We start from the raw sequence: 23,307 nt of genomic DNA, 5'->3' as shown, positions 1-23,307 counted from the left end.
TCCTTGTAGAAAATTTGGAGGCAACGATTCAGCTTTCACAACTGTGGGCTATTCCAATTGGAAACATGCTACGGACAAGGCTAAGAGGTTTGGCAGACATGCTAATAGCAAAGAGCACCTATTGTGTGTGGCTGTGTGGAAAGAGAGAGAGTAGCGATCTTCAACAGGCAGTGAAATTTCCATTCTGGTCAATTCTGAATTCTGAATTCTCATGAAACCGTGTGTATGTGGCTGGGATTGTGGACGCAATTACATTCCTTGTATTAAATGAATTGCCATTGAGGGGTTCAATTGATGCCATAGACAGCCGGAATGAAACGAGGTGTGGGCTTTTCCTGTCGCTTTTTGGTTATACCTTGAAACAGAATAAAGAATTTGCTCGGGTTCACAGTAGCATCCCTAGAAATGCTACATACACATCTCATGACATACAAAAAGAAGTCATTGAACTGATGGCTATGATGGTAACGGAGGAAATAGTCAGGGATGTCGGGGAGTCATGGTACACCGTCAAGGTTGATGGAACGAAGGACCCCATGGGTCACGAGAATGTCTCCGTTGTTATCCGTTATGTTGACGGTGAATTCCAAGTGAGAGAGCGCCTTCTGGCGATGTTAAGCACTGACAAGTGTGACGCTCTGTCACTCGCTGAATTGGTCCTCGAAGAGCTGACAAATGTCGGCCTTGACACAGGCAAAATACTAAGTCAGTGTTATGATGGGGCCAGAGTGATGTCGGGAAAGGATGGGGGCATGCAGAGGATCATTCAGAATAAATTACAGAGAGAGATCCCCCACATTCACTGTTTTAATCACCAACTCCACTTAGTGATCGTGCATGCTCTGTCCTCGGAGGACGCATTCCAAGACTTTTTTGACGTATGCAATCTACTGTTTCCTTCGTAAACCTACTGTAGCAGCACAGTATAAAGGCCCAACGCTGAAAAGATTGCTTGGGCAACGTTGGACCGGGCACTTGGACACAGTATCAGTAAATCACACACCACACTTGTTGAATTTTTGACTGATATCAGAAATCCCAGAACAACTGTGGAGGTGAAAATGGAGTCAATAACAGAGCCAAGTTTTTTGTTCTTGGCCAAAGTGACTCACAAGGTGCTTGGACTAATGGAGCCACCCAACAGAATGCTGCAGGCTGAGCGCAATGACCTGCTTACGGCAGTGCAGCTCATTAACAGTGCGTCAGATTGTGTTAAAAGATTGAGATCTGAAGGAGAATTCATGAAAATTTGGAATGAGTCTGGCAGTGATTGTGAGGCCCCTCCACCAAAGCGACAGCAACAGCCCCCTAAAGCTCTCCAAAACTACGTGGTCGAGGAGACTCTTGGCCACCAAGAGCAACGCGGTGCGAAAGACAGTTTTTGGCCATTTTAGACTTTACATTGGCAGAAATGGCTAGACGTTTCAGCGAACGCAATCACAAGTACCTGGAAGCCTTAAGTGTGCTGGACCCTGCTAGTCATGATTTTTTGAACACTGAAAAAGTGAAACCTTTACTGGATTTGTCCAAGAATTAAGTGGACGAGGCACAGTTCACCGTTGTGCGTCAGATTGTGACGAACCAGAGTGGCGAGACAATGACTTTGGGCCAACTTGTCTCCAGATACAAGGATGTCTTCAGTGCCATGCCTCTGGTTCTTACTGCCTTCAAACATGCACTGACTTTTGGGGCTTCAACTGCTATGTGCAAGAATTCTTTCTCAACGTTGAAAAATGTGTTTACAGAGCATAGACGTAGCATGTTACACAGACAAAAGCCTAATTTGATCAGGCTGGCCTTCGAGAATGACCTGAGCAGAAAATTTGAGGTGGAGTGGAAGGATCTACTTCTTAGGAGATTCAACTCAACACCAAACCGAAGACTTCAACTCTACTGATTTAAGGTAGGGAACTGGGACTTTTTTACTGTTGTGCTGGCGAGGGCTGCAGTCACTTAATGGGCTTTGCTTCTATTTAAGCGATATCTTTACCATTGCTACAGCAAATTGACCCTTGGTTTTGTGGCATTATTGGAACTGTTCTTGGTTTTGTGGCATTGTATTGAAATTATTAAAGAGGTTCATATACCATTGGGTTTTATCGGTTCTTGTGCGTACCCGCGGCGCTCTGTGTGCGTGTGTTTGTTATAATAGCATTAAGGTGATAAGTTGTACGCATTGGGTTTTTGGAAACGCCCCCTCTCCACATTTCATCGCCCCCTGACAGTTTAGAAGCTGGTGCCGGGTCTGCTACTGAGAACTCAATATGTACAGCTTTGTTTATGTATTTGTTAATTCCAATTCATATCGGAATAAAAAAACTTCATGTATGTGTTAATGGTTTACTAATTTTACGCTTATCCTGTGGCTTGCTGATGTATAAACTATTGCATTAGTTACTAGTTAGAAAATACATTAAATACAGTCATCAATAAACTTAATTTAATGCTAATGTTAATGATTATGTTAATGATTAATTAACATGAATCAATTTACTTACAAATGCATTACATTTGTAAGTAAATTGATTCATGTTAATTAATCATTAACATTAGTTAATGCCAATTAAACCTTATTTAAAGTGCGATCACATTTTCCTAACAAATGAGTTCAAATTGTGTACCTCACTTTTGTCTTATTTAACAAAACAAGTAAAAGAAATAAGATTTTATGTCTCAATATAAGACTAAAATACTTATTGAGTTATTTTGGCAGTTCAGCAATTGACCTGCAGAGGACCATGAGCATTTATATCAGCAAATCTACTCCATATCACTGTGTGCCTGCAGCTACTGTAAGGTGACCTAAGCACAAGTCCCAAAACTGATCCCCTGTCATCTTCCTGCAAGCCATTAATCTTCAGTTTATGGCTCGATTTTCACTGTACAGTTTTACCCTCACTCTCACCGAGCACTTTATTAGGTATTTATTTGACTTATTTTTAAGACTTATACTGCTGTAGCCTATCCACTTAGAGTTATGATGTTTTGAGATGCTCTTCTGCATACCACTGTTGTAATGTGTGGTTATTTGCGTTACTGTCACCTTCCTATCAGCTTTGACCAGTCTGGCCATTCTCCTCTGACCTCTCTCATTAACACAACTGCTGCTCATTGGATTTTTTTTGTTTGCGTGTGCGTGAAAATACCAGGAGATCAGCAGTTTCTGAGATACTCAAACCACCCTGTCTGCCACCAGCAATCATTCCACAGTCGAAGTCACTTAGATCACGTTCTGATAGTTGATGTGAACAGTAACTGAAGCTCCTGACCCGTATCTACCTGATTGTATGCATTGCACCGCTGCCACACAATTGGCTGATTAGATAACCACATAAATAAGTAGGAGTAATAAAGTAAAAATTTTCCTAATAAAGTGCTCGGTGAGCGTATAATTGCAACGAGAAAAAACGTGCACTGAATTTGCAGAGAAGGGGTAAAGTTAGGATGCAAGGAAAGAGGTTTAAAGGTGGTGGGTGTCGTGGAGAGCGGGCCACCATACCAATGAGTGTGTCTGACATTTCAGTGCTGGGAGAGCCAAAAACCAGCCTTGTCGCACTGATAACATTCCCACGGGGGGAGGTTGTGTGTGTGAGACTGGGAATTATTTATTTATTTCCGATAAATCCTCAAACCCCAGGGAGGATGGCAGCTGAACACATTGTGTTTGCGCTTTTTTTCCTTTCTTTTTTTTACTTCTTTATTTATTATCACTGCCCTACACCTGGACTTGGCAGATGGGGGTTGGGGGAATGGATGGAGTCATCAGCTATTTGAAAGAAAAGGATGATAAGCTTGCACACTCTTTCGGTTGCAATTTTGGTGGCATTGGAAAGGAAAGGCTCAGGGAAGGGCACGGAACTTACACTTATAAACATTGGATTAGTATAAACAATCAGAAACACATTAATAATATATTTTGGCAAAGTTGTTTATGACAGACTTATCACAAATTGGTGTTGTACTCAGTGTAAAAATGAACATAATTTTTTTGCCATCATTCCCCTTTTCAGCCTGCAATTTTCAATCACTATGGTAACAGGATATACTATTTAAAAGTGTTAAAACTCACGGTTCTATCTTTGTAACTTATTTTAACATGCCATTCCTTCAGCTACAACACTTCCTTATTTTGTAACATGTGGGTGATAAATAAAAAAATATGCTAACTCTGGGAAACATCGATAGAATGTCCATTGTTTACTTTTACTTTCTCTGGAGGAATTATCATTGCTGTCCGTTTCAACATTGTATACTTCTGCAAAAGTACTTATACATAGAAATGGAATTATCTACATTTTGTATAGTCTCTCTTGAACACAATGTACAACCATCTCTGCACATTATTTCTCATTTAGTTGCTGAGAAAATGTGTTATCCCCATCTGTGTGTAAGAAAATTTAGTATAACTTCAGCTCATCAAAGAACAGACTATGGGCATGTTAGTGAAGTTGTCGTGAGCCACGGCCCCTTGCCGAGCTCAGACCTCACGTTGCCACGAGCAGTACCTCACCAGGAGGTGTCTCGGGGATGAACTCTCTTTTTCTTTAAGTACTCCGAACGTCCTGGAGCCCTGGTAAGTTCTACTGAACTTCCAGCCCAGTCTCGAAGTGAAGGGTGTGATGCAAATCTGGTATACGATGTCCTGTATTCACTGTATTCCTCTAAAAGAACCTTTATCACATTTGATTATAGTAAGTTATACTTTATTATAATCAATCAAAAGAATAGAGTTATACAGCTGACAGGATATATATCATCTTTCAGTTTGCTGATCACATGCAAGTTACATATACCCCTTTAGCTCTTTCTAATTTACCTTTCCACCATGATGTTAAAATTCAAGGTACACCCCTCAAATACCCATCCTCTTTGGCCTTAGCCTTATCCTATAGCTCCCCCTTCCGGACGTTTAAAAGAAACTATTCCTAGAATATTATGTTTATCTAAACTCTAAAAACTTATCTACATTTTTCTACCTTATATAGTATCTTAATGAAAAATAAAAGACATAAAAATAAAAAATTACTTTTCCTGCTTGTACAAGTAATATAGATTATAATTACCACTCAAGCTTGATTATAGTTGTTCTGCGTTGCTCTTTCGACATCAGTCCTGTTGCCACAACTCTTGGGCTAAGTCTGCACCGCGTACATCACTCTGTTCTCCATATCCAGATCCTGGAGTGGCACGCAGAGGGAGCGCGCCACTCCAGCTTGACTACAGCTGTCCTGCGTTGCTCTCTCTTCAACAGCCCATAGATATCTTCTGAAGCAAAATTCCAAGATGCTTTTTTTCTTTCTTCTCCTTCTTTTTTCCTGCTTTTTTAACGTCTAAAAGCTCACTCCTTATATATCCTTAGCTCGTATAAAAGTGTACCTTTTTTTGATAAGAAATGTCCCCAGTATACCGAGTGGAAAGACATTTATCTCTTATGCAACTTTTTTCTCATACCTCAAAGGAAGTTTCCCCAATACCTAATCTCATGTGCCCCTCCGGTTGGGAGTTTCCACCATCTCAGTATACGAGTGGAAAAACACTAGCTCTTATGTAATTTTTCAATGTACCTATTCATCACTGGTATTTGTCTCCCTGTCATAAGGGAGGATGGACTCTCTCCAAACTTTGACTTCATACAAGCCAGAAGTTAGTGCCCTCCACCATCTCAACACACTCTTCAGGTGCCCCTCTCCGCGGCGCCTTAAGGGATCTACAAAGGACATCCAGCCAATAGCTGAGTGTAAATCATCCCCCAACTCCTCTACAGTCAGTCCTTTGAATCTATCCAATAAATTATCAGACTATAATCAGGAAGGCCCTTAAAGCCTCTTAATATATTGGTATTGACATCCCTTCCGTTTTCCTTATCTTTTTGCTTTAGCCAGGCATTGTGCTCCTCCCCTGTAGGGTTGGGGTATTCCCCGACTGCTCGCTCAGCATGTTGAATCTCCTCCAAGGTTATGCTGGAACTCATTCTATTAATGGCCTCAGTCAGAACTTTAACCTTGCTCCTTAGTACTCTAAATCTAAGTCCCCCGACTTCAGACTCCTCCGCTGACAAGTAGGGCTGCTCAGTAGTAGGGCTGAACCACATATTTTTCCTCTTACGGGCGTTCTTGCTACCAACGCAATGGCGTGTGAGAGGGGTTAACAATGCATTCCTTCCTAACCCATCCCCCGTCAATCTCTCATCAGGGGGGCCTAGGGCCGGGTCCTCGACAAAGTGACGACTAAAGAGTTTTAGCTAATGCATACGTTACCAACCTCCTTGACCTGTTGCTGTCTGAGGATGGCTGCAAGGAGATGGAGTTTGGGACAGAGAGGTAGGAGATGGCGACAGGTGCCTCAACATAGATTAGAAAAAACAATTTGTTGATATTGTCCTCACATTTGAAAGGGGATTTGTCCAGTTTTATGACTTGGCTCCATTATGTTTATAAACGCACAAGCCACAGCTACAGTAATCTGTATCCTGTCAAAAACAGAAAATATTTTCAGTGAGAAAAAACTTCCAGTTTCACTGTGGGCTTCAGTAATATTTGAAGTAATTCTGACTCTTGGACAACAAACCCCAATGAGACCAGGATTATGCCTGTTGTCAAAAGGGTTCAAGAACTATTTTATTTTAGTTATGCAATTTCTAAGCTTGTGTCAAGAAAAGGGGCAATACTTAAGGGGTTAAAAGGATAAGGGTTATACTGAAAGGCGAAGATTATTGTGCTCTCAATTTAAACTGAAAAAAAGTTATTTATGAGGACCATCATAATTCAGGACCACATTTTTAGTACCACTTGCACCGCAGTTTTAAAATTCTGCAGTGGCTCCTGTTTCCCTTTGTAGTTTTGACCATTTCAGGTACACCTTGGGGCTCTGCCATAAATCCAGGACAGGGTTTCTGAGGGTGCAGATTCAATTTGACTCACATTACATCAAACAATGAGGATTATGCATTTGGGTTTTGTAGCTGTCAAGCTGTATAACAGTATAAAGTGACTCTGTAGACAAAGGCTGTACTGTATGTCAGGAATAGTATTTGTATGTTGTTTATGGATTCAGGCTTTTTGGGTTTTCAGGCTACCAACCATTGACATTATTGTACGGCTAAATTGTATTGTATTGCTAAAAATGCAATTTGCAAACATTTAAATCTTTCATTTGTTTGCCTATTCGTCATCATTTCTGTTGGGGGTTTGTATTGCTACTGACTAATACCCAGAACACATAAGATAACACCCAGGTGTTTGTGCAACTACTGCCCAAATACTCAATCAAGACATAATGAGTGAAATAAACCTTCACTTAAAAGGTTAATTGTTGACAGTCTGCAATAATCTCCAATGAAATATCATGATAAATCCTGGTCTCAGATCCCCAAGGGTATTTTGGGACAGCAAAATGCCAGCGTTCCCCACCTGGGAAAGGACAGGCACTTGCATGGTTCTGTCTCCTGCTCCTTGGGAAAAAACGCTGATATTTTATGCATAATTTCACCGGAGCAGTGGGGCATGCGCACTCTCCACAGATCACAAGTTACATCAATCACGGTGCCGCACTGGCTAAAGGGCTTCCCATATGAGCCAGATTTGTTCACGAGATAGGCATCTTCTGTCATAAGCTAAAACGTACTGAGACAGAACGCTTCAGAATGAGTTCAGGGTTGTTCCTCTGAATAGCTGTTTATTGGTGGAATCAAGTTCTAGAAATGGCAATATGCCTGTATGAGGCATAGTGGTTTGTTCTTGTTGTATTTAAAGCATACTATGCCAGAGTTTCACCTTGAAAATAATAAAAGCTTATGCCTTTTAGTAGCTGCCACTATGAGCTAAACTAAATTCACTTTCAGCTAGCTTGCCATGATAGCTGGGTCCCCCTGCACAGCACTATTTTACCAGCATATTTCCTCTTCTGGGAAGGGAGCTCATGTCAAAATCCAAGAGACTCCTGGACTCCAAGAAAACATGAAATCACTAATTAAAATAAAAGTAACAATGATACATTTGTGAGTATGCCTGCTGATATTACAGATTTGTGCAATCCTTCCTTCCAGGAATAGGCATATGGTTTTTGCTATTGAATACATCAGCCTAGCATTCTGGCATACTTTTGACTGTCTAACTGCATGGCAAGAGATATTATTCCAGTAGTCTGCAATTGCCTACAATGTTACAAACCTGCCTGACAAAGCTGCAAAATATCTGTTCCAAACCCACTAAGCTGGCTACCGGAACTTTGACAGCAAAGTGGGAGTTTTTGCTATCTGAAATATTTTCTTTATCATTTCGGCATAGCTATACTTGTGAGTGACTGCTTGACTGGTATGAATGAGCTATTGCTGTACTTTTGAAAGAGATGAGACTGCAGTAACTTTGCTAACTAAAGCTATTAACTAAATACAAATACACATCAATGTGTGGAAAGTGACTGCTAAATTAAACATCCAATTGCAAGTCTGGCTTTGACAGACAGTAGCTCTTCCAATGCTTCTATAAGAGTGTAAAGGACACTACAGTGCTACTCCTCCTCTGTTGACTGGCTTCTGCTGGGCATGGCGGGGTTGAGAATGGGGCATAGATGTTTTTTTTGTGTGTAAACACAGGAGGGAAACAAGGAAAGAAACCCTGTAATGAAATGACAAACCTACATGATGGCAGACCTCAAGGACTAGGGTTTGGCAACCCTGACAAATACACAAACAAACAAATAAAATGCAGTGCAGCATTGCAGTGCTGCACTTCTGCTCCAACAGGTTGTTATTTCAATTTGCTTCTATCTTATGATATTTATATATTATATTATATTTTACAATATATAAATATTACCCAATTTGCATATTATTAGAGAATAGAGTAGAGCACTGCTTCCAATTTAAAATAATACATTTGCCCACATATTTCAAACACATGATTCTGGAAGTTAATTTTCAGTTCCTGCTTCCCTTGATTTGCCAGTATGGCAAATATAGCACGTTAGAGCATTTTTCTTTTAAAAATTCTAATGCTATATTTCAGTGTGTTCCAATATTGAAGCTTTCAGCTTTTGAAGCAAATAAAATTGGATTACTGGCATCACAGTGAGGAGTCCCTCTGTGTCCTTCATTATCGTCATGGTGACATTTACTCTGAGTAGTCAGCTGCCAGGTAATGCTGTCTGACCTTTCTAGTAGTGTGGCCTATAAGTTAGGGTTTTGGGGTTGTGAACAGAGAGATGTGGGTTCAAATACTGGGCTTGACACTATACTCTGTCATTTAGTCAATGTTGTACTAGATCATGAAGAGAAAACAAACAAACTACTATAATTTGTACTGTTGCTTTTTAAATCTAAATAAAGATGTGGTATATAGAGTAAATTTGGTTATATGAGTGGCAGACATATTAACACATTTCATTGATGTTTAATGTCCTTTTTACCAATCTGAAGGAAGTGAAGAATTTTACTGCTCTCCATTTTAAACCACATGCTACCTTTGGTACAGTTCCCAGAATTCAGAGAAAAGGATTTGCTATAAGAAGCAAAAGGCAATATTACATTTAAATATAAATTGTTTTTAGTTGATCTGCATCTACTGAATTCCAAATAGGGACATCAAAGGACTTTCTATTTGTGTTGGATCCAAATTAAACCTCTCACTCAACCCACAGAACGGGGATCTTCCATTGCTCTGCTCTACTTTGCTCCCCACACACTGGATTCATCCCAGATTCCCAATGCTCCTGTACTTCAATCTCTACTCTCCTGGAAGCATACAGTAATAAACCTGCTTTATTCTCACCATTCCACATACACACAGGTCTGGCAGGCAAGCCCACTAATTAGTTAGTTTCCCAGAACTGGGCCAGGCTGGCTTGCGTAATTCAGTTTCTGAGTGGTTTCATCTAGTCTTTTATTGACTGAATTCAGACCAGCCCACAAACGCCACACATACTGATCTTATCACTGGTGGGCTGTCAGTTGTGGGGGTGGCTGTGTGGGTAGGGCTATCATCAGAGGGGATGATGGCCTTGATGGTCTCCAAACTTCTGGTAAATATTATTGACATATACAAAGAACGGCCCGGTGTGCTGGTGAAATAAATTTGGAAGTAAAGTCAGAGGGAACTTAACTTTGGGGTCACATAATATTAAATGTTACACAATAAACCTGGATGTATTTTCTATACCAAACGCAACTGAAATAGGAACCATGATGGAGATTGTACATTCCATGCTCTTTAAGTAAGTGCTCAGGTAAAAAACCTCTGTACTTTCCAGACAGCTGATGTTTTTAATATTTCTTTTTAGGCCTTTGAGATCTGTGGTTTTAGTTTTGACATTATCTAGTTTCCGACAAATTGTTTGACCTGCTGTGCTTTCTTGGATTTGATCCAATGAAGAGAGCTTGGACTTCATTGATAGTGATTACAGTTTTTTTTTAATGAGTACCCTTTTTTATGATCAATTTTGGATTCAGAACACAGGTGTTTTTTCTCTGAGCACAATTTTTGATGCAGGAAATCTTGTTTTGCATACTAATATCTTGCCTAATATTCTTGATACATGTAAATATACTATACCTGATTTAATCTGTGCCATGGACAACTTGTGCATTACTGATTATACTTTAAAATATTGCTTTAAATCCGCTGGGATTTTTCCTTTTTTTTTTTCTTCTTTGATTTGGTATTGCAGCTTTTCACATAGTAAAATGTTGCATGATTTGAATACAAAATAAGTCACAACAGCAAACTTATTTTATAGAGTACCACATAGTCCATCCAAATAATGGTTTCAAAATGTTTCATACCCATATACAGACTGAGTCCAACAACTCAAACAATAATATCAATATTTAATTACACATGATTAATTACTTACCTACCTTAATTATGAAATACATCATTTAGTTCAAACATATTTACAAAGACCCGTACCATTTACCAATTACCAGTTAAAATGAGAATTCAATTTGCTATAAACTGTACTAAATGTTCAATGTTGATAACTGTCACAGATATGTTCCTACAGGCTGCCTAATATTAAATAATTGTCAGAATGGAATTGAAATTGTATTGCAGAAAATACCTTTATTTCGAAAAGTGTTAATATTCCCCTAAGACCCACCAATTATTTTTTGTCAGGGACAGGAGTCTCTTGTCTCAAGAACCATATAGTATTCTACTTTGGTGACATTCAACAAAAATTAAATTATGGTAAACAGTTGGGCGTCTTGCTCAGGGACACTTCAACACAGCCCGGGCGGGGGATCGAACCGGCACCCCTCAGACTGCCAGACGACCGCTCTTACAGCCTGAGCCATGAAAGAAGTAATTTCTCCTATATTAAAAAATTATAACAATAATTAACAATAACATTTATAGAGAGAAATTGGAGTGTTGTGACAGTTTGTGCTATGATTTGATGCTTTTTCTTGATAAAAAACCTCAATGGAGCCGAGCTGCCATTTAGATGAGACAGTTTACACATCTGCTTTGGAATATGCATGCTAATACTGTGTTTTTCAAAGGGAATTATGTATTTCCATTCAAAAATGGCATAGAAAAAGACTGCTGATACTAACCATAAGCATGGATAGAATAGCAAGTATTAAAGGATGTGGTGAACGCAAATACGTTGAGAGTGGTGTCCATTATTTCACTTTCAGTCCTTTTTGCCAAACGATACTTATATTATTTATTCCCTATTTAGTCTTGCAAGTACAATCTGGTAATTGGATTTTGGGCTGAAAGATTTGAGAAAGGAGACAAGGGAAGAGAAGAACAACAATCAATGTGTAATTTCTCAAAGGGCAGAAACTGGGAGTCTGCTAATGACTGTGGTGTAATCAATACAGTGTTTGTCAATTAGTGTGGTTTCACGAAACAGCATAAGTGGATAGTTGGCAACGGTCTCAACAGCCTGCAAAGTTTCAAGGTGTAATCCCTTTTTTATATGTAGGGTATAGCCGTATTAAGTTACTGGATTTGTGACTGGAACTTAGCTTTCCAATTCATAAGGAGATCATTTCACATTTTAATTTGTAATCAGTAGATGATAGCCTTACTCAATCTATTTGAGTAATTGCAGTAATTATTATCATTATCTTCACTGGACACCTGTGAAAGGTTACTGTTGATTAGCAGTTAACAGTTATGGATAATCATTCAACTAAAGGAACACAGTAGACATCTGTAGACATTGTCGACATCACCATCACCATCTGTGGACTCGTAGGCATGACCAGATGCTGGCTATCTTCCCTGTTGATGCTCTGCCAGGCCTATAATGCAGCCTTCTTCAGCTCCTGCTTATTTTTCGCCTTCAGTCTGGTCTTCAGCAAGTGAAATGCATGCTCAATTGGATTGAAGGCAGTTGATTGACTTGGCCAGTCAAGAGCATTCCACTTTTTGGTCCAAAAATAGTCCTTGGTTGCTTTGGCTGTATGTTTTGGATCATTGTCTTGCTTTTGTTGGATCTGAGCCGACACATTTTTTCTGTAGACTTTGGCTTCCATCCCATCAGGGACATCATCAATCAACACAAATGAGCTATTTCCAGTGTTCAGCCATACATGTCCCATCCACAACACTTCATCCACCATGTTTCACACATGGGTGAGGGGGCGGGGGATCATGGATGTATTTTTTTTCCACTCTTTCCTCTTTCCATTACTCTGGTACAGGTTTATCTCATCTGTCCGTAACACATCGTTCCAGAACAGATCTTTTTTTTTATGTATGTTTTTGCAAACTGTAACCTGGTCATTTGATTGTTGAGGCTTGCAAGATGTTTGCATCTTGTGGTGAACCCTCTGTGGTTATGCTTGTGTAGTTTCCCCTTGATGGTCATCTTTGAGACATGTATGCCTACATCCTAGAGAGTGTTCTTGATCTGTTGGACAGTTAAAAAGGGGATTTTTCTTCGCCATTCAAAGGATTCTTCTGTCATCCACTACACCGGTTTCCCTTGGTCTACCAGTTTCTTTGCCATTGCTGAGCTCATCAGTGTGTTCTTGATGTGCAGTTGATTTAGGTAGACCAGTACCAGCTTGTTAATACAAATATTTAATCGGCCAATCATGTGGCAGCAACTAAATGCATAAAAACATGCAGACATGGTCAAGAGGTTCACATGATCTTCAGACTAAATGTCAGAATGGGGAAGAAATGCTAAGTGACTTTGTTGGTGCCAGACAGGGTGGATTGAGTATGTCAGAAGCTACTGATCTCCTGGGATTTTCAGTCTCTAAAGTTTGCAGAGAACGGTGTGACAAACAAAAAAACATCCAGTGAGCAGCAGGTGTGCGGGCAGAAACGCGGTGTTAATGACAGAGGTGAGAGGAGAAGGGCCAGACTGGTCGAAGCTAACAGGCTCATCAGCTGTAAATATCTTCCTTGGCCGACTAGGACCTCTGTGATTACTGAGCTGACCAGTTCTCTCTTTCTTCTTAAAGAAATTCCAATCAGTTGGAAGCCTAGGTTTAGCATATGTCTTTGGCTGTATTTATTCTCATTTCTCAGCTTCAAAATGCCTCCTTTGACTTTGATTGGCACAACTCTGGTCCTCTTATTGACAAATGGCAATCTAAAGCCTAGAATCAAGACTAGATGCTGAAAACTCTCTTATATATGTGTAAATGAACATACCTGACAAACCGGAAATGCATTTGTCCCAAACATTTTGGTGCCCTGAAATGCTGTTAGAGTAATGCTGTTTGTTCTTTGACTGGAATCAGTGGCTAATGGACTAGTGAGAGCCCAGGGTTTCACCAGTCAATGGATAAATAAAAGCAACAAGGCAATATGTGTTTGCCTGCTCCCTCATGCATATTAATGAATTGTTTCAGACACCAGCTTTTGAACAAAACCGTCTTGAGAATGGGAAAAGAAAAAGGTTTGGACTACATTGCTGACTGAATTTTGAATTAGGTATGAATAAGCAGATGCACTCTATGAACTAGGAATATTCATGACTTTAACAACAGGAATATAACTTTCACAGTTATAACATGAGAGCAACCCACTTCTGTTAACAAACTCTTGTACAATTCTGCTGCCATGGATCCTGAGTGCCAGTCTGTAGCTGGGCCCTTAAGGCATATTTATATATAACTTACTGTACCTTTGAAGGCGCACTCCCTGGTTAAATAAAAATCATATGCAAAAACAAGGTCGGAATGTGCATTAAACTTTAAAAGAGACCCCTTTTACCATGCCAAAAGTGCAGATCTCTAACCTGACTACTCAAGCCAGAATGGGCAATCCAATGCAACTGAAAAAACTACGGTATACCTCCTCAGTCAGTCAGTCTTTACAGCTGCTAACAATTAATTATATTGATACCTAAATAAAATGTGATGGGAAAACAATGCTGCATCATTTCACAATTTCATTGCAATGAATCATCTATGATGCACAGTTGTTAAACAGTAATGCACACGCCCATTATTTTCCCCCTGAGGGAAATAAACATCATAAACCTTTCAATAAATCAGTTGGCTTTTTTACACATAGTTGGAAGTGAAAACTATATGCTTATTATAGGCAAACAGGACCACATGAGACCATTTTCGCCCTTTTTAAGCTTGTCATTACAGAGCATGTTCATGAGAGATTTTGTGTTCAGTTTACAGTTTTCTGCCTCACCAATTATATATATATTTAAAAAAAACAGGAATTGTGGGCTTGCATGAATTGTCCTCATGAAGTCCTCCATGAGGACAATTCATGCAAGCCCACAATTCCAGTTTTTTTTTTTTTTCAAGTGTGCCCCATCAAAGCAAAGGAACAAGTTGTGGGGAGAGTAACATGGGTTTGGATAAGTTTAGTGGTGCAGTGGTAGAGAGCTACACTTTTGCATCTTTCTAGTAGATCTTGTTTTCGGTCTTACAGAGCATTCTGTAAGTCCATTCATGGAAAGTTTTCTATAGTTAATTTGCTAAATGATTCAAAACAACATGCATATGTAACTTCACAGACTTTTATTTCAAGAAAGACTTCACTGTGTTATTTTCAACAAAGAATGGGCCAAAATAAAAAGACTAAAACTAAAGTTTGTTATTGTGATGTAAAACTAAGAGCTGCATTTTATGACCTTAATCTTGACTAGGAGTACCAGCTCATGCAGTGATACCATTTCTGACTGTTTGCCTCTTAGTAAAAAACAAAGCAATAAACTCACGTTTTTATTATTGACATTTTTAAAGGCTGTTCATCTTGACTGATGATGCACACAGCCATCCTTTCCCCCAGGGGCCAGTGATTTTATTAACATTTCAGTTACTTAACCCCTTAAGAATCACTCCTTTTCTTAACACAAGCTTGAAAAATAAAATGGCTTCTATTGTTGAACCCTTTTGACCCCAGGCATAATCCTTGTATCTTCTGAAAGGTACCCCTTTGGGGTTTGTTATCCAAGAGTCAGAATTACTCTGAATATTACAAGATCAAGGTTACAGAAGCTAAAATCACAGTGGAAGAGGAGGATATTTTTTGAGGGGATACAGATTATTGTGCCAGTTGCGCTTAGAGCCAAAGCCAAAACACTAGACAAATTTCCTTTCAAACTTGATAACAATAACAGCAGCATTCTGCATTGCCCTTCTGGTAAAACACCCTTCTGCGGTAGGACGCAGTGGCCACTGAGGATCCAGCATACGGTGCTGTATGTCGTTATGTCTTATCATTGTTGTACTGTACCGATATGAATGCGCATCCGAAGTGATCGACGAGTCACCTACGATCACTAGACCTTGCTGCACATGTTGGTGGAATTTATCAGGTATCAACCTTATTATTTGCTGTGGGAGTTCACAGTCGTTGTTATTGTGGCCGTGTATATACCGCTGGATGCTAATCCTAAATAGGCGCTACATCAACTCTATGAAGCCATCAGCAAACTTCATCAGCAGTCCACTCACCCTGATGGCTGCACCCTGCCCCCACCTCGGACACTCAGGCCACGTCTTGGTCCTGCTAATGCTACTGAGATGCACAAAAGCCTTTCCCAAAACAGAACCTGAGAGTGCTGACTCTGCACTCCAGGACTGCTTTGAAAGCACAGACTGGAGCATCTTCAGAGAAGTAGTCAGCAACGGCCAGCTCACAGACCTGGATGAATATGCAGCCACAGTGACTGGTGACATCAGTAAGTGCACTGATGATGTCACTGTCACAAATACCATCACCACACATACCAACCAGACACTATGGTTTACAGCAATGTTATGTAAACTGCTGAGAATCCGGGATGTTGCGTTCAGAACAGGGGACAAGGAAGCACTCAGGTAGGCAAGAGCAAACCTGTCCCATGGAATCAGGAGTGCAAAGCGTGAGTTTTGTCCAGAAAAAAAACTTCCTGAGCCAAGCAGTCATTCCGCAGTGCTTCATGACTACTATCAGCCATTGACTCCTATACTTCCTGACTGGAAGACCACAGTCAGTCCGGCAACAACACCTCCAGTTCCATCACACTGAACACTAGACCACCCCAGGGCTGCGTGCTCAGTCCACTGTTGTTCACACTGCTGACCCATGACTGTACCACTGGATCCACCACAAACCACATCATCAAGTTAGCAGATGATACTACTGTAGCAGGACTCATGACGGCAATGATGAAACAGCATACAGAGAAGAGGTAAACCGGCTGACAGACTGGTGCTGGAACAACAACCTGTCTCTGAATGTTGACAAAAATGGTTGTTGACTTCAGGAAATCCTGCCCTGACCACTCCCTACCAAGCATCAATGACACCACAGTGGAGAGAGTGTCAAGCATGAAGTTCCTTGGTCTACACATCGCAGAAGACCTCACCAGGTCAACCAACACTAGCTCCCTGACCAAGCAAGCCAAACAGCACCTGCATTTCCTCTGGCGTCTGAAGAGAGTGGCCCTCCCACCACACATCCTCAAAGCATTCTACAGGGGTACCATTTAGAGCATCATGACCAGCTGCATCACTGTATGGTATGGGAGTTGGCAACATCTCCGAACGCAAGACCCTACAGAGGATAGTGAGAACAGCAGCAGAGGACAGCAGCAACTCTCTGCCCTGTGTCTAAGACAACTACAGCACTCAAGCCATGCTGGGGGTTTTCCGGATGACCCCTCCCACCCCTCTCACAAAGTTTTTGCCCTTCTACCATCCGCCAGAACGTTCCAGAGCTTTCGGTCCCATTCTGAAACAGCTTCTTCCCCCAGGCTGTAAGACTTCTGGACACTATGCTGCCTCCTCTCCCCACACGACTGTCAGACTCCTGAACTGCCCTGCTGATGCATCATTCTGTATTCCTTTCCCTGCACACAAGAGCTGCCATGCCCCAATTCAGGACTCCAACCCACCTGCCCCCAGATTATTCTCCCCACACAATAAGAGGACGCCCTTGTCTTGTCACCGTTCACCAGTCACAAACAACCACATGAGCTGCTTTCATGGCTAAATGTTAATGTATTTGATGGTCTGTATGTCTTAATGTCAAGAATAAATGTTCAGAGTAAAAATATAGTTTTAATGGGTTTATACATAAGATGACAAGTTATCATGAACTGACAATTACAAGGTTCTATCTGCATTCTAACTGTTCTGAGATATTGAGCTTCAAAGATTTCAAAGTGATTGGGCCCCAAGCAGATATTACTTTTAAATTGAGCATTTTTTCTAACTTTTAAACAGTATTTTTGTAGAAAATTTCACACATGTATTTAGTGCCCTATAAACAACATATTTATGACACAAACTAATTTTAGTGTCATAAATATACATTTAGAGTTAGAACCTTCTCATTCTCAGCTCACGTTATAGCCCAGTGTCGGTAGTCTCCCAGCTTCACATAACTCTCGCGGCTTTGAAGCCGTTCTTCTCAGAAATATGGTCTTGTGGCACACAAAATGAAACGGGACACAACTCCCTTGATATCTAGAGTAGAGAGCTAACTTTGGTATCGTTAGAAAGCTTACATTCTCCTCTTCCAAGGGTTGCTCAAACCCAAAATATGTTTTGGGATCAATTACGGCTGCTTTTGATAGACCAGGTCTCATATTATGAAATGATAAAAAAACAAATAAAGTTTTATCAGACAAAATAGAGGTGTCCTGCACCTCAGAGCAGGGGATCCAGTTGGAGTGGATCATGAACATAAAGGGAGATAGGTACATCCCTTGACTGTTAATACAGCCCTTTTAATAATGGCCACATTATTTCAGTTTTAGAACAGATTTAAGAAACAGACAAAGACAGATTTTTCTTGTGTATTTTTCCTTGCACCTAATGACTAGTGGCTCCCAATGCCTCTATACATACAATGCCTTCATCCTTAATTACATAGTCCTCAAACCACGCAAGTTAACAGTTAAATTAATTCCTTCAAAGCTAAAGTTAAGCTCTGAAACCATAAACACTCTGTAATACATGAAATACTAAATAATGGATGTTGTGAGGGAACACATGCTTTGATGAATGACTTGTAGTATCCTTTAAATTTAGTGTCCTCCTTTTATTGTATACAATAAATTACACGGAACAACTGCAGTCGTGCTTCTGATCGAGGACATTGCGGTAACACTTATTCAGTCAAGACCTGAAGAATTATAACTCCAGCACAGGGCTCGGGGAATTTAAAAAATAATATTTAAGACCTTGAGAAGAGTTCCAAAAGGTACACCTGAAAATCAAAAAGAAGCAGTGGAAAAGCGCTAAAATGTAGGTCTAGATAGAAGATGGAATTCTGGAAATCTTTGACTTTCAGGTTGAATGAAGTAAGACATTGTGTAGAGTGTCAAGGGTTCTATCTGTGCGCACATCTCTCTCTCAAGAAAGAATGATGGACTGGTTGTCACAGATGCGCTTTAGTGCCCTGACTGGCCTTAATCTGTTTTGAATGCTTTCCAGGCAGGCCTATTAACCTTTGCGCTCATGACAGGCAGTGCAATGACACTACAACTGACAGTGCTATCTATTGCATGTAGCTCTTTCAATTAGCTCTTCTGACTGTGAAACACAATTAAGACAATGTGCATGGTTATATTTAATCTCAAAAATAGATGTCATAAACTAATTATTACAAAATACTCAGTGCCTTATTAAAAATGTACCAATTTTACATGGTCAGCTAGTTGAGTTTAATAAGCAAATCCATTGTAAAAATACAAGAGCAGTCCTCAAATGATGAATAGATTTTGAACATGATTTTGAGAAGGAAACTGACGTTACGATGCCATAATAAAGTTCATTCTGATTTTTCAGTGCCAAGCATACACAATCAAACTGTAGGGCCACTGAACCAAAATAAAAAAATTCTGTGATCATTGTGAACAAAAAAAATCAAATAACATGTGGCTTACCTCTAAACACTATGTCACAAAGTGGCCAAAGTTGAACAGGACATTTTGACCAATTAAAACTTTACATTGTAGTGCTGAGATGCACATGCTGGTGAGCTTCACAGCAAGTCTTTCATTAATTCATTAACTCTTTGAGACAGTGCTACAAATAAACCTGTGTTATGCCACCATCCTTCTTGTTTTAGTGGAAATCCTTCCCTACTCTCTTTATATTATACTGTAGTTATGCAGTTGCATTTCTTCTTTTTCACTTTGCAAGGCTCCCACCTACATGCATTATTGATGAGAATCTGCAAATAGATTTATGATTTGTGTTAATGCAGAAAACATCAGCCTGGTGAAATTATGCCCTCAAGGGCCCCCTGCAGTGATTTAACAGCATATGACTTCAGCATATTCTTTTCCTTTAAATGTAAAAACTTTCCTTTAAATGTTCTAATTTCAATGCAATTAAAAAGGGCAATTTAACAATCACATTACCAATCCAAATGCCCTTAAGTACAATGAATGGTGCAATTATTCACAATTACAAAAAGGAGAGAAGCAAACTGCTACGTGCAGTGTCTAAGAGTCTAATCAATGGTGCATTGGTGCTGATTCAGTGTGACAGTCTCTGTGCATTAGTATAGTTTTGAGACAGATGAAAATGAGACACTTAGCAGTACTCTGACATGGTAAAGCGTTGTACACAGCCATAAGAGAAGGGTAAGGACAGAATCTAAAAGGAGAGGGGAAGGCAGTCAAATAGGTAGAGAGGCATATGGGTCAGCTGGAAACATCGAGTGAGTGAGCTCAGAGTCCAAAGTATTTTAGTATGGCATGGATGGTAAGTTATAGTAGCAAAATGAAGCAAAAGAAATGTGCTTTTAATGACCAAAGTCTTTCCAAAATACAGCGTCTAAGGCGTCATTCGGGAGGGGGTGGGGGCAGGAGGGGAAGGGTGGCAATCTTGATTAACAGACTGGAACGTAACCCAGAGATACAAACGACAGGGATTATACATCAAGGCAGATTCACAGCTAACCTGGCTGTCAGAACGGAGCAGGGCTGTTTAACACGGCAGGATTCAGCAGCTGCAGAGCATGTGCTGGCAGCATGCAGCTGGGCCAGATACCAGCGCTGTCTCTTATCTTTCATGTATTTCACTTTTATCAGGGCACCGCCGGACTGCTTCACATCAAAGATGTGTCGTGCCCAATCAACCAACAGGAGAGCAGGTGAGCGCAGATGAAATAGGAACTGGCCTTTCTGAAAATGAGGGGGACTATTTGTATCTCGCTGATGCCCTTACCCAAAAGAAAACAAGGAGACTGAAACCGACTGTGACTCAATCATGACAAAACTGTATTGATTTTCTGACAGAAGCCAATATCCAAAGTAATACTTTTTCTCTCTTCCTTGATCATTTCAAGGTAGCTGCCTTGAAACAACATCTTAATTTGACCTAAACAAACTATTTTTACTTCGAATTTGGCAGGCTCTTTCAATGATTTCGTACTATAACACACATTCACTCAAACTTTAATTTATTCATAATATTTTGTCTCTCCTCTTGCTATTTGACATGTATTTCACAGTATTGCATCATGTTTGAACTAAAATGGTGATATGAGTGCCTACAAATCAGTGTTGCTGTTGGCAGACAATGCTGACATTCTGAAATATTATGTATAAGAGTTGTCAGGTTGCTCCACGGTAATTTCTAGAAAATGTCACAGGTGATTGCCAACTACCACCCCCAGGAAAAGCAAGCTGAAACTGGCCAAACTCAGAATTACAATGTCAATGATTCTCCAGCCACAAATCTTTTTTATAATATAAAAAAGCAACATGGAAACCACCCATTGTCTAAAGAGTGAGAGGAAATACCGAACAAAATAAACAACGATAAGCACAGCAATTGAATGTAAAAGTCACATATAAATAACATAACATAACATAACATAATGAACAAGCCATTCAGCTCAGCAATGCTTGTCTTTTCCTACCACTAAAGTATACATACTGTTTAGTTTGCCTAAGCATTTTCTATGTGAAAGAAATACTTCCAAATACTTCTGTGTGGAATTTATGTTTTGCTAAACATCTGTGTTTGTGGCCAAGACAAACTGCTGCCTTGCAGATCAGTGCACCATGCAAGCAAGTCGAATATGGGCCTTGAGCCATGGAGTCCTCAGCTATGTCATCAGCTGGTGCTTCTCAGCCCACATGATTGTTACCCCAAAGAATCACTGTTGGAGGACTAAAGCCTCATTCAAGGCTAATTTGTGCTTCGGCGACACGTCCGCAGCTGAACATTATGCAAATGTGCCAGTTTTGACATTAAGCCGCAACACTACATGCAGATTTGTGTATGGTCACAGACGCCCATTACTCCAGAAATGTCTTGTAGCCGTGTTTGGTATACTGTAACAAGGCAAAAGGTTGCCATGGCGAGGATACTACTACTACTACTACTACTTGTTTTTATGAATGAAGACATTTTATTTACATAACTAGTGATTAGAAAAGCTGGCTCCTATAGTACCAAAGTTCACTGTCGCAAGACACTTTGTCACTGAAGCATGAATTAGCTTTTATTCTTCCTCTCATAACCTTTGTGACAAGTGTCAAATGACAAAATTGGATGGATCTTTAACAGAAAAAAGTGCCGCACGACACATTTTCTCAGGGTCCTGCATCTCTGAAATATTCTTATGCTGTGGACGACTTTGTCACGCAATGTTTTTTGGACAGGATCAGACAGATGAAACACTGAAAGTCATTGTTATGCACAGTTTTTCTTGAAAAAAATGTAAATGAGTTTGGCTGTCAGTTGTTAAAGTTTGATGTCTTGTTACGACAGAGAATAGAACCCTCATCACAGACCTTCACTGAGCAATTACAATTTACACAGGGCAATCAACGCATGCTGGTGGTAATACAAATTGGGTGTTGCCAGATTCCTGATCAACCTCAAGTCAAACAGGAGAACTGATTGTTAGGAGAGAAATATGCTCAGGCATACTATGCAAGATTTTCAACTTGAAAATATAATGAAACAACCATGCCCAATTGTTACTATGATGCAATGGGAACATGTGTCTGTGTTCACTTCTGCAGATACAGGTTGATTTGTTTGGGATATTTCTAGGCATGGCAGTGTACTGCAGTGGTTCCCAAACCCAGTACTGGAGTACCCCTGTGTATGCTGGTTTTTGACCAAACAACACACTTTTCAAAGTCCTCAGACCTTATAATACTGTGAATGTACTGGTTCAAAACAGTTTCAAGGCCACCCACTAACACGTTGAATAAACGTTAAAAAGTAGAATATTAAAATCCTCTGTTTCATTTTGTCTTGTTCAATCAAAGGAAATTTAGAAGATAGGGATCTACTTTGTCTCCATTTAGACCTCTGATTGCTAAAACACACTAATCACACTGAATAGTTGTTAATCTGCAGCATTTTCCAATTTTCTGAAAACAATCTCATGTTGTCTTGATTAGAAAAGTATATTTTGTTTCCTTTGGCATTGACTCATTCAACATTTTTGTTGACAAGCACAACAAAGTCCATTTTTATCATTCCAAAATTGTGGTTAGGATGAAAAAAACAAATCATTGTATTTATTTGTGAGTATAATTTAGGACAAATACTGACTGAAATAACTGACCTGGAAATATTATATTAGATTGATTGATTAGAGCAACTACTGATGTTAAATGCTAATGATGCTGCACAATGTGTTCTATAATGATTCAGTTACCACCTAAAAACAAACTGCATAGGCAGCAATTCTAATGATTTGTATCAAGGAAGAAAAATAAAGATTAAAAAGTGAAGATAAAAAAAGTGATTGAAGCTTGTGATTTAAAATGCTACAGTGGGTGCTTTGAAAATGTGGATATAATTCTTATCAGCCATCATGGTAGGTTGTGTTCAGCAATACTTTAATTTAAACAAGATTCAACTGCACTTTAGATGTCATACATATTGCCTCTTCTTTCAGAAAA

This window comes from Conger conger, chromosome 4 (assembly GCF_963514075.1).
Source record: "Conger conger chromosome 4, fConCon1.1, whole genome shotgun sequence".
Taxonomy (NCBI): Eukaryota; Metazoa; Chordata; class Actinopteri; order Anguilliformes; family Congridae; genus Conger; species Conger conger.
The sequence above is the reverse complement of the archived record's forward strand: the minus strand, read 5'-3'. Positions refer to the sequence as shown.